General features: G+C 28.7%; 1 long non-coding RNA gene across 1 annotated transcript; it reads left to right on the top strand.

Moving 5' to 3' along the window:
• Positions 1–1,107: 1,107 nt before the first annotated feature.
• On the top strand, positions 1,108–8,166 carry LOC118188272 (uncharacterized). The gene is made up of 3 exons (XR_015038868.1): positions 1,108–1,220; positions 2,284–2,393; positions 7,942–8,166. It is a non-coding gene; the product is annotated as an uncharacterized LOC118188272 (long non-coding RNA).
• Positions 8,167–10,199: the final 2,033 nt, after the last annotated feature.

The raw sequence follows: 10,199 nt of genomic DNA, 5'->3' as shown, positions 1-10,199 counted from the left end.
ATATTTAGTGTATTTCTGGCATTTCACTTTGTTTTCCTTGTCTACGAACATGAAAAAAGGGGCATTCATATACGAGGCTAAAATTTTTCTATAAATTTTAACATGTGAGCTAAATCTTTACGTGCATTTTTACAAAAAATTATATTTTCTTAATTCAAACATCTTCAAAATAACTTATTTATTTTCTTATATCAAATTTGTTATTTTTATTCATATCAACACTTACATTAATTTACAAAATTTAATTTCTTTTATGAAAATCCTATTACCCATTTAACTAGACTAAGCTGTATATTAAATTTGTGTACTTACTGAGTTTGGTATAATACTCGCCTTATTTTATTTAGCAAATGTGGGCAATTAAATTGGAATAAAACTAGCAAATCTTTCATGTCGAGGAATAGAATAATAAATACAGCAGAAGATGCTCGAAAACGTTTAACTTCTTGAACAATAGTTTAATGTAGACCAAAGGATCATTAATTATAATCAAAGATATACTAATATTTTTATTTAATAATAATAATAATAATAATCTACGAAATTGCAAGCTGAATCCTGATATTTTACATATATTTCAGTTCCTTTAATCTTTGTTATAAAAATCATATGAGGCTATTTTTTTTTTATTTTGTTTAATGTACGGAAAAAATGATATAGCGATTTTAGTAATTTTTATATGAGGAAAAAATTAATAAATAACGTAAATAAATAATTATATTATATTTTATATTTTTCCTGAAACAGTTAAAGACATTCTTAATATGGAGATCTACAGAATAAGTACAAGGGTCCAGTTAAATGAACTCAAAATTTGCATAGTTAATTTTACGCTAACTTTTAAAAATTAACCGGATTTACGATCATACACTGAGCATACACAGACATTTTTATTTTTCGTAGAAAAATTTAATTATTACCTTAATACAGAGATGCTGTGAATATAAATTTATATAATGCAAAAGTAAGTTTATTTCATATGCTAATTTAGAGGCTTTCTTAATATGTTTAATTATAAAGAAAAAAAAAAGCTTTGCAATTCTTGTTCACTGACCAATGGCAAAGCAGACACTTTCTACTTCCGGTTGTGGCGGGATATTTGTGAAGTCAGCATTCAGCAATGGCGGTCGAAAAGAATGGTAAAGTCGCAAAGAATACTGTTTGTTCGTGGATTGGCGTTTGTGACTGAATCCATCGAAGTTACTAATTATTTGAAGAAAGTAAGTGAATATTTTATATTTTCAGTGTTTAATACTCGTACTTTCTTCACCTATATAAAATTTTATAAATAACGTCTGTGTAGGAAATGTGATTTTCCATGTGTTGTTCTTTTGTGTACGTGCCTAATGATTCATTTTCAGGATTTGGTACTGTTAAATTTTGCACTAGTCTGTTTCTTACTGTTTGTGTCACTCCTTTTTGTATGTGTCTCACCTTTTTATAGTTATATTATTTTTACTCAAACGTTTTAATATTTATCTTAAAGCATACTGTAATTAAGCAGGAAATAGCTTTTAATGGAAAAAGAAAGGCAATATTAACATGACTAATTGTTCAGAAATCTGTTATGGAAATCTTATCTACCTTATGCCAAAACATAAAGCATGTAACTTTCATTTATTTATGAAATTCAAAATTTTTTATTTGCTTAGTGTTTTCCCTAAAAATAATTTAATTTCTTATTTTTGAATTTAGTTTTATAAATTTGCTTTAATATATAATCTTTAACTCAAAGATATTGTGCTATTAAAAAAGTAATTTTATGCCATAGAAACACAGGTACTTTGTTCCAAATCTGTGTTCATTTTTTTTTTATATATATACTGAATTTTTATGCACTTGTAATTACTGAAATATATCCTTTCATGAATAATAAATAAGTCCTAAGTCCTTTCATGAATGCATTTCTTTTTTGTTTGTTTGATTTTGTTGTTTTAAAAGATCTGCCATAGTTAAAGAAAGAAAATAAAGTAAGAATTCTTTACTTTCAGTTTTGAATAAATTTATTACTATTTACTGCAGCTTCAAGTTTCTCTAAACATAATTTTCGAAGTCAAAACTTGATAGTTATGTTGATTATTAGACTTGCATGAAAAAATTAGTATTTGATCTAAAATACCTTAAATTATTTGAATTATATTTTACCAAATCATGTATTTTGATATAACTAGATAGTTAAAATAATTAAAATTGTAAATGTGCAGAAATGCTTATATAAAACCAAGAAATTGTTTATATTTTTGTTGCTTTTTCCCTTGTAAATTAATTATATATATATTACAGTCTGGGGAGTCAGCACCCTGCTGAATTGTAGTAAACGAGACGTCCAATCTACTAGACCATCAAAGATGCAGATTTGGATTTTCTATTTCATAGTTATTGAAATCATAATGGTATGTTTGTTTAAATTAGTACTGTTTATGAATGTGATAAAAATAAATTCTGATAAGCTAAGAAATGATTTATTTTCTATTAATTATGAACTGTAAATAATGTAACCAATTTTCTTCATAGTATTTACTAAACATTTTTTTTTTAAAAAGGGAGGTAGTCTTATTTATACAATTCTTGCAGAGATACCAAGAAATAAAACATTTCAGGAATTTTCACTCAGTATATCTAGATGTGTAAAATCGTGTTGTTCAATGCCATATTACTTTTTCACAGGAAAGTAATTTTATTGATCTAACATCTGCATAAATCAAACTTTTTTAAGAATGATTACAGTTTCTAAGCTAACTTAAAATTTTCAGATTTAGAAAATGTATGTTTAATTTAGCATTAGTTTTCCATGGAATAGAAAAGGTTTTCAAAATGTTCAGTTGTTAGAGGGAAATAATATAAATGAGATTGTCCTGATACAGTTTCAGCTGGAAATGAAACTGAATTTTCGGATAGCGAAGATTTCATTTAAGAATTCTAATAAAACTGATTAATGTAAATCATCTGCATTTAAAAATTCTAATAAAACTGATTAATGCAAATCCTCTGCATTTACGAATTCTAATAAAACTGATTAATGTAAATCCTATGATTCATGTAGGTATTCTTCTGTTATCAGGACCAGATTCAGAAATGTGTGTTTATGTGCATGCATTTTTAAATGTAGGTGCTCGTGTGTGCATGTGTATATTCTTTATGTATGTATGTGTATACTTTACACATATATGCGCATACATGCATATACACATGCTTACATATCTACAGTGGAACCCTGAGATACGAGTTTAATTCGTTCCAGCATTCAACTGGTATAGCGAATTTCTCGTATCTAGAAACAAGCTTCCCCATTGAAAATAATGGGAATTCAGTTAACCCGTTCCACACCCCAAAAAATATCAACATTTTAATATCAAGTCAATTTTTCCTAATAAATAACACTGGATAATAATATAACAATAGTTTAACTTTGTTACCAACATTTTAACTCCTTCTCATTAATCCACACCAACAACAGCTTTTCAACATCTAGGAGTACTTTTATGGTACTTGGAAGAAATGATAATTCCTTTGGCTACATCAGGTTTCTTAATTTCTTCCTGCTTCTTCAGAATAGTATAGATTTTCGATGTTGAAAGGCCGCAAGTCTTCGCCAATTCCGTCACCATGCTTATGTTTATCTATGATTTCTTTCTTGATATCGACGGCCATGTCCTCCTTATTTTTCTTTGCAGCACTATCTGAGGCAACAATCTTCTTGGAGGCATCTTGAAATAATTATTTTCATGTTAAATGTCAAAACAATTAACTTACAAGTGCACAAACATGTATATAAAAGAACATTGAGTGATCTGTCGAGGGGATTTCCCGAGTTGAGCCGTATAGGGAAATGGCGCCACCCGTACCAACAGCCTGGCTCATTGCTCGTTACTCGAATTAATGCTCGTATTTTGCTCATACTTTCCTCGTATCTCGAGGTTTCATTGTACATTTCTGAATCCCGTCCTAATAACAGAGGAGTACCTTTGCCAGTATTGCAACAGAGCTAGAATGAATTATTGTGTTGAATATGTGAAAAATGCATGCTTAAAGTACTGTTATTTTCTAAAAATATTCTGTATGTCTATTTTTTACAAGAAGAAAAAATAGCTGAAAGCTGTTAATTTACTCGTATTTATTAGTCCAAAGGGGCTTTGTCCCTAAAGAACTATTGTTTTTGTTTTGCATTGGTTCACTATAAATATGTGTTTCACTTTTCAAACTGTTCCTACCAAATGTTAGAATCCCTAGTGTGGATTAATACTCTCTATCTTAGTGCCCTCTATAACCTATGTTAGGGTTAACCTGTATAACCTACAAGGATTGCCAGATTAGGCAAGATATCTAGGTAGTCATCATAATACGTACCTTATTTTTTATTATTTTAAAATTAAATTGAAAGTAATAAACTAGTTTTCAAGAATGGAGTTAAACTAGATTTGCATTCAACTCTGGTTTATTGTGTTAATGATGTTTTGCTGTAACAAATATTAATTTTTTGTTTAAGTATAATAATTTAAAATGTTTTTTCTAGAGAATGAAGTACTGCCACTAAGGTAAAGGTGCTAACTTGCAAGTTAATTTTCTATTCTACATTAACTCAGTCTTTATGTCCTGTTACAGATATATTGGCAGAAATAATGAAAACCTGACATTCAAAAAGAAAAATAATAACGTTGAATGTAGTATATTAGATGGTTAACTGCGGTTTGGCAGCTCATTAATAATCTTACACATATTGAGTATGAATAACTTTGACAATTACCGGTATTTTCAATAGTATAAAACTAGGCAAGAAAGCAGCTTTAGCTTAGCACCGATTTTAAATACAACTCTCTTACCAATATTGGTTTGACGAAGGTAAAATATAATTGAATTCAATAAGTTGGAAATACTGTCTGTCTTTCCGTGAGTTAAAAAATAATTTCAAATAAAATTTCTTTTTTCAGTTTTTCATGTTATTTGTTTAATGTTATTGTAATCTGATTTATCATATTTAGTCACATATTTCATCCCTCTTTGCACTGTAGTATATACAGGGGTTGGACAAAAATATGGAAACACCTTTAAAAAAACATGTTTCTTTGCTTAATATGGTGTAGGAAAACCGTTGGCATCCAAAACAGCTTGCAGTCTTCTCGGAATGGATAAATACAGTTCCTGTATGTTTGCCAAGGGAATATTATATCATTTTTCCTGCAAAACGGTGGCAAGTCAGATAACGATGTTGGCGGTGGATAACGAGAACGCACTTTCCGTTCCAATGTAGACCACAAAGGTTCGATAATATTCAGGTCTGGTGACTGTGGTAGCCGCCAGGGGAAATGGGACAACTCATCCTCGTGCTCAGAAAACCAGTCCTGGACAATGTGAGCTGTGTGAACAGGGGCTTTGTCGTCTTCGAAGACACCATCACCATCGGGGAACAAAGTTTGTACCATGGGATGAACTTGATTGGCCAAAATGTTCACATAAGTCTTGGCAGTCATGTGCCCTGACACAGTTATCATGGGGCTAGCAGAGAACCACGATATGGCTGCCCAAACCATAACAGAACCCCCGCCATGTTTCACTCTTGGCAACAAGCAGTCTGTATTATAGGCTTGAGATGGCGTTCTCCAGACGTAAACTAGGCCAGAAGTGGGAAACAATGTGAAAGAAGACTCGTCAGACCATATTACTCGCTTCCACTGCTATATAGTCCACGCTTTATGACTGAAACACCACCTTTTCCTGTTACGGGCATTAGCATCACTGATGAGTGGCTTCTCAATTGCAGCACGGCCAACAATTCCCTGTTTATGAAGCTCCCTTCTAATTGTTTTGGTACTCACAGGGTTCGGTAACGCAACATTCATTTCAACAGTAACTTTTGCAGCTGTGGTCTTCTTATTTTTCATCACAATTGCCCTTAATGATCGTCTGTCACGATCACTCAGGGCACACTTTCGTCTGCGCTGTGATTTAGCAGATGATGTTTTTCCGCTTTTCAAATATACGGAATAAATCTTCGATACAGTACCTCTTGAAACACTAAACACCTCGGCTACCTTGCTTACAGAAGCACCTACCATACGTGCTCCAACAATTTTCCCACGTTCGAAGTCTGTTAACTCTGACACAATGCAATGACAACCTCACATAACAGTACTCCGACAACAACTGAACTGTTTAGCACATTTACGAAGTTGTATAGGTGGCGTCAGTAGTCAAAAACGCCAGCGCCACCTACATATTTCATTAAAATCAATCTTTCTTTTCAAACATGCATTTCACAAGGTGTTTCCATATTTTTGTCCATCCACTGTAATTCAAAGGACTTATCAGTTTCAGCAATATTTTTTTTTTTTTACCAGTATACATTTTTACCATAACTGTTTCTAAATCATATCCTGAAAAATTAAGGAGTAAAGTACACAAAGAAGGAAAATATGCAAGTAAATAATGGCATTTAGTGTTGTTTATGTGTCTAATATTTTTACTAGATTGTAAAAGCTATAAAATTCTATTAGCTTTTTTAAATTGAGATGCTTCTTTGCACCGAAATGGTTAAAGCCCTAGTGTGACTTTGGTACTTTGATCTAACTTCTATTCCTAATAAATAATCCAGCTGCATACAGTTTACTCAATTTCTGCCATGTGTAAGGTAAACAATATTAGCTTTTTTTAAATATATCTTTTACAACTATTCCATTAGGTAGGTTTCTTTCATATTTTGCCTTAATTGAGTCATCCTGCTAATTAAGAATTTATTAAAGTTAATATGTTAAGTTTTTGTGTGTATAATTCATTTTAAGTATGTGCAAGCAAATGCATACATTAACAGTTACATAGAATTATGTTTTGGGTATCAAATTCAGAAATTTTGGGGCTGTTTTTAGAAGATTTATTAATGATTTATACTATATTAATATTGGTAAAAAAATTCTGTGGCTTTTATATGAGAGTATGTATTTTAAAATAGCTGCATGATATGGTAGAGGTAAAAAGCTTCATGTGGATCATAAATTAATATTATGTGGGAATTTTTCATTTATTTAATAAAGAAAATATTCAAGCCACAATTAAAATTTTTTCACTGGATTATTTGCATACAAAGTTTGCAGCAAATATTTCCTGCAACAGAAGTGACAATTTTTATTTTGCGAAGACAGGAAATTTAGTTAGTGTAAGCAGTAACTCTATTTTGAGATGTTAAACAGGAAGGCAAATTTTTGAATTTAAATTGATTTTTGAAGGAAGACTTCATTTAGTCTTGCTATCATTCTACGTGGCTCTTAACTTTTTTATGGTATTTATAATTTTATTGTTATTCAGCTTTCTGTTTGCTTAGAATGCACATGAATGTAGACTTGAAATATTTTATATTGCAAACTGAGATGCCATTGTTATCATAATTAAAGATTTTTGCTCTGATTTTGGAGGAATTTACTGATAATACTTTTGATTGTGTATTGGTTTCTGGTTTATTGAAATATGTAAAATAGCCTGTTAATGCATATACGTATGTTAATGACATGTATATGTTTATGAAGTATTCTGTTATATGTATATAGTGTTGTGATTAGTTTTCTGCTTACTCTTTATTTAAGAAAAAGTTATCTGTAAGAAAGCGAATATTCTTTACTATATGTAGGAGTAAAATTGAAAAGGCTAATGCAATATAATTAATACAAAATTAAGTTTTTTCTCATGTACTTAAATACTAAAGACTTTCTCAACCTTGCAGTTCTAATCAAATCTTAAGTATTTTTTACTTGAAATTATAGGCATTGTGTAAGGTATATAATTGAAGCTTACTGTGTGATAGTATGAAATTAAATTTTTAATTACTGAAATGTAAATTTTTAAATATGAAATACTCAGTGCATTTTATATGCATCTTTTAATACTTCAACTATATTTAAAAACTGAAAAATCTGAAGTGTGAAATTATTACAAATTTTTCTTTTTCTTGTTTAGGAGCTGTTCTCAAAACATTGGGTGACAAAGAATTCACTTTTACAAAAATCGAGCAGGATATTAAAGACAGTGAACTATAGAACAAATATGGCGAAGCTGCATGAAGTCTATGTGGAATTTTATTATTGAAAAAAATATGCTCTTCAGATTTAATGTTAGTTTTTATTGTTTAACAGTAATTGCAGTTTTCAAATACCTGTAAAATAAACCTAATTCTTAAATTAATTTCATGTGTATTTCTTTTGCAAGTATTACAGTTCATAATACTTCAAACAACTTGAAATTTTATACTTATTAATTTATGTGGGATATGTTCATAATAATTTTATAATTTAAATAACTCATTGTCATCATATGAGCATAATCTAAAATGCACAGCATTTGACAACAAATTAATAAAAAAATTAGCCAACTTCTAATTGCTTTCTTGTCCAGTTGCCTCTTTTTAAATCATTTAATACCATAAAGCTATTTGATGAAAAAAAAATAATTGGTATGTGCACATCAACATGTACATTTATAATGATGTTATAGAAAAAGTCACATGAGATAAATATTTAAAAACTTAAATATTCCTAAACAAATTAACTTTTTAAAATTTTATCTGGTATATAAGATAAAATAAAGAACATATTTAGGTAATTTTGAATTTGCATAATTTTATGAACTTATTTATGAAATTAACAGTTACATTGTAAAAGGGAACTTTTTAAAAATACCTCAATAAAGCATTTCTTTTGTAGAGGTGAACTTTTAGTACTGATCTAATATATTTATAAGATTTTAAACTGAAAAAGACTATAATAGATTACAATACATTGCAAGATTGACTGATAAATGTAAAATTTTTACATATCATAATTATGTGTGTAATTACACACATAATTATGATATGTAAAAATGTAAAAACAAAACAGAAGTACAGAACACAGAAGTATGTAAAAACAGAAGTTACTCGATTAACTTGCATGCAAATTAATATTTTCTTTAACATGTTTGGGATAAACTGAATTTTAATAAATAAATATGTATAGATTTGTGTATTATCTGAAAATATGAATGAAATATTTGTGACATTAAACATTCATCTTCAAGGAAAATAATAGAGTCAACTTGGTAAACTATTGGAAAAGGTAAGTTTTCTACAATTTCCTGGTCTATATTTAACAATTTTAAAATTTAGCACACTCATTCAAATAATCTAAATGTATGATGTTTTCTTTTGTGCTACATTTGTTTACTGAATTTGTTAATTAACTATATTGCACTTTAGATAGAAATTAATGTAGATATTCCCTGTATTTTACGGTACAAAAACTTATATATTTGATAATAATTTACCTAAATCTTCCCTATGTTTTCTTTGCATATACGAATGACTTTGGTAAAAATTTAGTCCGATGTCTTCTCCCTTTTACTGTGTATAAGTGCACATTTTTGGTAAAAAATTTGCATAAATCTCCAATTACCTATTTACTGCATTTTTCGTAAAATGTGCTTATTTTAATCTCTTGTTTTTTATATAAATCTATGCAAAAATGTTCTGCATATTATGATTAAAAGATAAAATTAATATCAAATTTTTACATATCCACCTTTTAGGTATGTACAGCAATATGGAATATATATAACTGGAAAATTTAAATGCAAAAAAATTAATTTCTATTCAAAAATTACATAACACTAAAAGGCTGAAAATCACTTTTAATATTTCATTTCAAAGTGACTACAAAATATGCAATAAATTTTGTAAACCTGAGTTCTATGTTTTAAATCAATTAATGCTATCGTTCATTTACATGGCATAAGAAAATGTCCTTCAGAAAAGCAAATAATTTATTTAAAGTGTTATTTAGTAAACAACTGTTTGCTACAGTTTTTTACTAAATTTAAATTTATGAAATGAATTTAGTAAACAAAAATGCAAATGAATGATGGCATTAATTGATTTAAAACACAGAATTGATGTTTACTAAATTTATTATTTTGTAGTCACTTTGAAATGAAATATTAAATGTCATTTTCAGCCTTTAAGTGTTACGTAATTTTTTAATAGAATTTTTTTTTTTTTTTTTTTTCATTTACTAGTGCATTTAAATTTTCAGTTATATATATTCCATATTGCTGTACATAACTAAAAGGCAGATATGTAAGAATTTGATATAAAAATTATTTTACCTTTTAATCATAGCATACAGAAAGTTTTTGCATAGATTTATATAAAAAATATGAGATTAAAATAAGTACATTTTATGAAA

Source organism: Stegodyphus dumicola, chromosome X2 (genome assembly GCF_044657685.1).
Source record: "Stegodyphus dumicola isolate Sdum_Otavi_A_Nest chromosome X2, ASM4465768v1".
In the NCBI taxonomy this organism is placed as follows: domain Eukaryota; kingdom Metazoa; phylum Arthropoda; class Arachnida; order Araneae; family Eresidae; genus Stegodyphus; species Stegodyphus dumicola.
This window is presented reverse-complemented; position numbering and strand designations above follow the sequence as displayed.